The 5772-nt window shown below is 37.9% G+C and overlaps 1 pseudogene; it reads left to right on the forward strand.

Annotated features, from left to right (window-relative positions):
• Positions 1 to 1032: 1032 nt before the first annotated feature.
• LOC109679113 (olfactory receptor 5B12-like) lies at positions 1033 to 1977 on the forward strand (annotated as a pseudogene).
• Positions 1978 to 5772: the final 3795 nt, after the last annotated feature.

Below are 5772 nucleotides of genomic sequence, written 5' to 3' on the forward strand. Positions count from 1 at the left end.
TACAAGAACAGGATAGATTCTAAGGTAGAGGGAGAATGATTTTTGCTGGGGCTATCCTTAAAGAAAAGGGCTGTGCATTTTTGTGTCTTGAATATGAAGTATGGTTAGTCTGGGATAATTGAGTGTAACCTAAGATTCCAGAGTCAGAAGAACCTCTGAAATTAAGAGGATCTCTCATACTCTAAACTCAGTAGCATACTCAGCTGTCACCTGAGCCACCCCCAGAGGTTAAGTTGAACCAGTTGCATTATGAAATATGGGTTGGTTGAAGACACAGAGTTGTTAGGGGAGAACAAAGTGTCTGTTCCTTCTTCCCCTGTTCTCCTTCCCCACAAGTAGAGCAAAGGCATGGGTGATGGTAGCAAATGGATAACATCTGTCATGATAAAAAAAAAGAAAACAAAAAACAAAAATCTTGTGACTTGAAGAGAAGGAAACAAAAGCTTAGATTCAGCCTTTTGAAAAACTGCTCTTTTAGTTTTGGAGAGAAAAGCCCTGGAGAAAAACCCCATCATTGCTTATCTTCAGATAGTAACAAAATGGTGTTTAGGAGAGATGGAAGATGCATATGATAGGTTTTGTTAGCATCATACACCAAAGCATGACCATATGTTCCTGCACTGTGCTTTCTGCTGATTATACCTTTATGCATGTTTTAGACAAAAGTACTTGTGTATTATTACAGGCAGTGCAAAGGAGTCTTATTTTGTTTAGTGTAGTAAAGCATATCATATACCAGGAAAAGTGACTTGAGCCCCAGAATCACAATATGCACAACTTGTGGCAACTGGGGTCACCAAATATGTTCTGTTGCCCTCCTTTACCACTTCCAGATGAATGAACTCAGTCAACCCGCCCTGTCCACTAACATTCAGACCAGCTCCTTTCATAGACCTCTGTACTGGACAGGAAGTTCACACATGAGCAAGAGGCCTTGGTCACACCTCAAGAATTATGGTGATATTGAACTAGCATCATGTTTTATTTTCTCATCTTGTTCTAGGTGCCTGTCATGATAATTCCTAAGTGATTGTGATGGAGAATATTTCAGAGGTAACTGAATTTATTCTTTTAGTGTTAACAGATGTCCTAGAGTTGCAAGTCCCTTTGTTTGTGATATTCACTGTCATTTACTCCATCACTCTTGTTGGGAATCTTGGGATAATTGTGTTGATTCTGTTGGACTCCTGACTCCACACTCCCATGTACTTTTTCCTCAGCAATCTCTCCTTGGTGGACTGTGTTTATGCCTCGGCTGTCACTCCTAAGGTAATGGTGGGGTTTCTCACAGGAAACAAGAACATATCCTATAAGGTTTGTGCCACTCAGATGTTCTTTGCAGCCTTTACCATTGTTGAAGGTTTCCTCCTGGCCTCAATGGCCTTTGACCGCCATGCAGCTGTGTGCAAGCCCCTGCATTACACCACAACCATGACAGATACTCTGTGTGTCCTGCTTTTTGCTGGTTCCTACATCTTTGGACTTGTGCAATCTTCCATTCACGTGGCATTAACTTTCCATCTCTCTTTCTGTCATTCAAATGTGATTAATCACTTTTTCTGTGACATTTTCCCACTGCTGGCTCTTTCTTGTTCTGATATCTACACAAATGAAATTGTGCTTTTTACATTGGTAGCATTTGATGTTTTTTGCACTCTCTTTGTTATCTTGATTTCTTACATGTTTATTTTTGTTGCTATCCTGAGGATGCATTCAGCTGAAGGACAGAAGAAGGCCTTCTCCACCTGTGCATCCCACCTCACCACTGTTTCCATCTTATATGGAACAATCATCTTCATGTATTTACAGCCAGGTTCTACTCATTCCATGGACACAGACAAGATGGCATCTGTGTTTTATAGTATGATAATCCCCATGCTAAATCCCCTGGTCTACAGCCTGAGGAATAAAGAGGTCAAGAGTGCATTCAAGAAGGTTGTGGGAAAAGCAAAGTATTCACTGCATATGGTTAATTAATTATCTATTTTTGAAAATGTGGAACTTTTCTTGGACTTCTATTATGTAATAATATATAATTGCAATTATTTCTTATTTTTAACTTCTCTGTATTGTTCTTTCATACATGAGACTTCTTGTCTTCATAATTTGTGAGTATGACCAGGCTAGGGGATTTTTTTTTTTGCTAGAAATAGGATGATGCTTCAATTTTAAGTTCAAAATTACAATCATAGGATTGCAGAGATCACCACCCTATTGGTGTAATGTGCTTTTCAGACATGCATCATATTTATAATGGTACTAGAATTTTATATTTTAATTCTTAAAGTTTAAAATATGCCATGATTCTTTTCCTTATTATTGTTGTGCTGGGGGTACATTTACAAAGTTCTTACAATATATCATAGCTGAATTTTCTCACAGATTTGAGATCCAGAGGTTTATTTTACAAGTAATGACAGAAACCATTGGTAGGGTAGTGGTACAATAAGACAGAGAAGGGAAGTAAACCAACACAGCATTTATACATCTGAACACAAGAGGTGCTCAGTCTTTCTGGAGTCTGTGGTGAACTATACTGAACAGGTTTCAAAGTAATATCATTTGAGAGGTGAGAAATCTATTGTATTTATTCCCCAGCTCCCTTTTTTCTTTATTGGTGGAGAAACCAAGGCAATTCACTCCCTGGCACTTTTGTTTTACACTCAGAGACCCAGCAAACTTCTGTAGCCAGAATAAACCTTCTGCCTTACAGTGCAGATAATTTAGTCAATAAGGACTAGCACACACATGACACTTTCACACATATCAAGTAACTTCTCCAGATGTCACTTTCTTCATGAAAATATCTGATACTAGGATTTCCAAGATACCCCAATTGGAAAGGTTTAAACTTTATAATTTTGTTGGTTGAGGTGCACTGATTTTTTCCAGCATAAGTGTATTGCTAGTTCAATGACTTTTCCTCACCTAACCAATGTTGTTTGTGAGGACCCTTCTCCTATAGTTACCCTGTACCTTGTTGCCTTATCATGTTTTCATCATGGAACTTTATCACTCTGTGATAATATCTCATTTACTTATTTCACACGTTCACTGTCTGCTTCATCAGCTTCGAAGTAATGAATAAGAAAGGCAATAATTTTATCTTTCTTATTCATTTTTGTGTTGTCAAAAATTAAAAGAGTGATAGGCACCTCATATTACATAAGTGTTTGTGTAATCAATCAGTCAGTCAATCATTAATGAGACAAAATCCAAGTGGGTGAGCCATGAGACTATAATTATCACCAAGAGCTATTATATCTCAAAGAGAACAGATCAAACTTTGCTCCATTATAGACAGGTGAAATAAGGAAAATTGCAATAAAAGTAAAGAATTTGTTTTTTGATACTGGGGTTTGAATTCAGATCCTGCCTTGAGCCACTCCACCATCCCCTTTTTTTGTGATGGGTTTTTTAGAGATAGGGTCTCACAAATGAATTGCCTGGGTTGGCTTTGAACCAAAATCCTCCTGATCTCTGCTTCCTAAGTAGCTAGGATTACAGGTGTGAGACACCACCACCCAGCAGTAAAGAATTTTTAAATTAGCAAACTTTAATATGAAAAGATAATCTCTAAGCATGTATATGATCAAAACCTACAAAATAAGTATGGTATATCAAGTGGGTATGTATAGTTTCTTTATATCTGGAAGACCATAATAAGGATGTTATTTTAAAAGTAGTAGGAGAAAGTTTAATGCCTGCCATGTACTACCATCAAATTTTTCCTTTCCCCATGGCCAAAGTTTCCAAAACTCCCACTCCTCCCTACCATTAAATTCAGCATTTCACTACCTCCTCGCATTCATATGGCAAACATGGATAATCAATCACAGTGTACATATTCCAGGTCCACATGTCCAAGTTCTGTCAACAACACTTTATAATCACTTGCTTCTTAGCCTCCTTTGGTCTATACTGTGTAGACTTGACATATACTGACTCAGGGAAGACATCTATTCCACTAACATAAGCCCCAGATCCAGAACCAAGGAATGTATAAGTGAAATGGGAGGTGGGATTATGGCAGACTTGAAATGCCACGTTCCCTTGGCCTTATGAAATCCATCATCTGTGAGAAAGAGCTTAGCATAGCATGGTCCCTGTGTGCAGGATCTGGGGTGTCCCTAATTGTGATAATTCACTATCTCTCTGGTACTTGCTCACCAGTCCTCTTGGCTTTCAAATGTTTTCTTAAAACCAGCATAGTTGCACCATCCTCCTGCTTTCTGAAAGCCATCTTGATATTAACTGCCCACCTACCTGATAATCTTTGCTGATTATCCTAATGCATTTTCTGTCAACCATCTATGCAGCTCAGATTATATAATTGGCTTTTCTTCAGATTTCTTCCCTAGTTACTTAGTTTACTGAAAGTAGTGTTTTACTTTATTATAGTCCTCTGAATGAGGTTGTAACATTTGCCAAGTTTTGACATTCCTCTGATCTCTGAGAGAGGGAATTGAAATCTAGTCCCTGAATATCTTAGACTGGCTGGAATCTCAGATAATCTCAGAAATAGTTAACCAAAACACATGATTAATTATCTCTTGCTGTTGAAAAGAATAATTACACCATTCTCATTCCACTATACTAATCCAGCCCACCATTGGCTTTCATCTGAATTATTGCAAGTGTATCTACTGAGTCTCCCTGTCTCCAGATTTGATGGCTTATGATTCATTAGCCAACAAAAACTGACCTCCCATGACTGGAAGAGAATGAATGATTTTTCAAGACATGTTACTTCCACAAGTTTCCTTCTGCATAGCATCTGCTTCTCCATTTGTGTAGGCTACACAATATTTGCACAAAATTACTAGAGAGGAAAATTACTGAGTTCCTATCATTACCAGACATGGAGTTAAGAAGTAACACACATTTTCTTGATCCATTCATTGGTTGTGGGGCACCGTGGATGTTTCCATAGCTTGGATATTGTAAATAGTGCTGCAATAAACATGGGTGTGCAGGTGCTTTTGTAATAATGTAAGTGGCATTCCTTCAAATCAAGTTATTACAATGCTATTACAATTGTGTTTCTGGATCATAAGGCAGATCTATGTTTAGTTCTTTAAGGAGCCTCCATATTGTTTTCCAAAGTGGTTGTACTGCTGTACATTCCCACCAGCAGTGAATGAGGGCTCCTTTTCTCTTGCATCTTCACCAGCATTTGTTATTGGCAGTGTTCTTGATAATAGCCACTCTAATAGGAGTGAGATGGAATCTTAGTGTGGCTTTAACAAAATCAGAGAAGAGGGTGAAACAGGTTCTGCCTTGAAGCAGGGGGTGGGGGGCATGAGGGGAGATGACACAAACGATGTATACACATGTAAATAAATGTAAAAGTGATAAAATAAAAGGAAAAAAAGAAGTGACACACAGTAAGTGTCATGGTAGTCATGTTTGTCTGCAGATTGTAACTCTTTCCCTTTTAAGTTCTTTTTTATATATCGCTGAAGTAAGCATACACCTAAACTCTCACAAATCACTACTACACACTCATAATAATCATCACCAATGACATCTTTCCCAGGTTAATAATAACAGAAAATCTGTCAACCTATTTCAGAATTTATTGAAGTAAAATTCTCCCCATAGGTACATTATGATAAAACATTGGAATATCATTTCTGCCCATTCAGAGATCAAAGTCCCAATTAACAACTTTCTGAAAATGGGCAGTTATCAATTCCCTAAAGTGCAACAATGGGTATGTAGTAAAGAACACAAAGAAAGGACAAGAGGTACTGATATCCAAAATAGGAA

The sequence above is a fragment of the Castor canadensis genome, chromosome 1 (genome assembly GCF_047511655.1).
Source record: "Castor canadensis chromosome 1, mCasCan1.hap1v2, whole genome shotgun sequence".
NCBI classification, from domain to species: domain Eukaryota; kingdom Metazoa; phylum Chordata; class Mammalia; order Rodentia; family Castoridae; genus Castor; species Castor canadensis.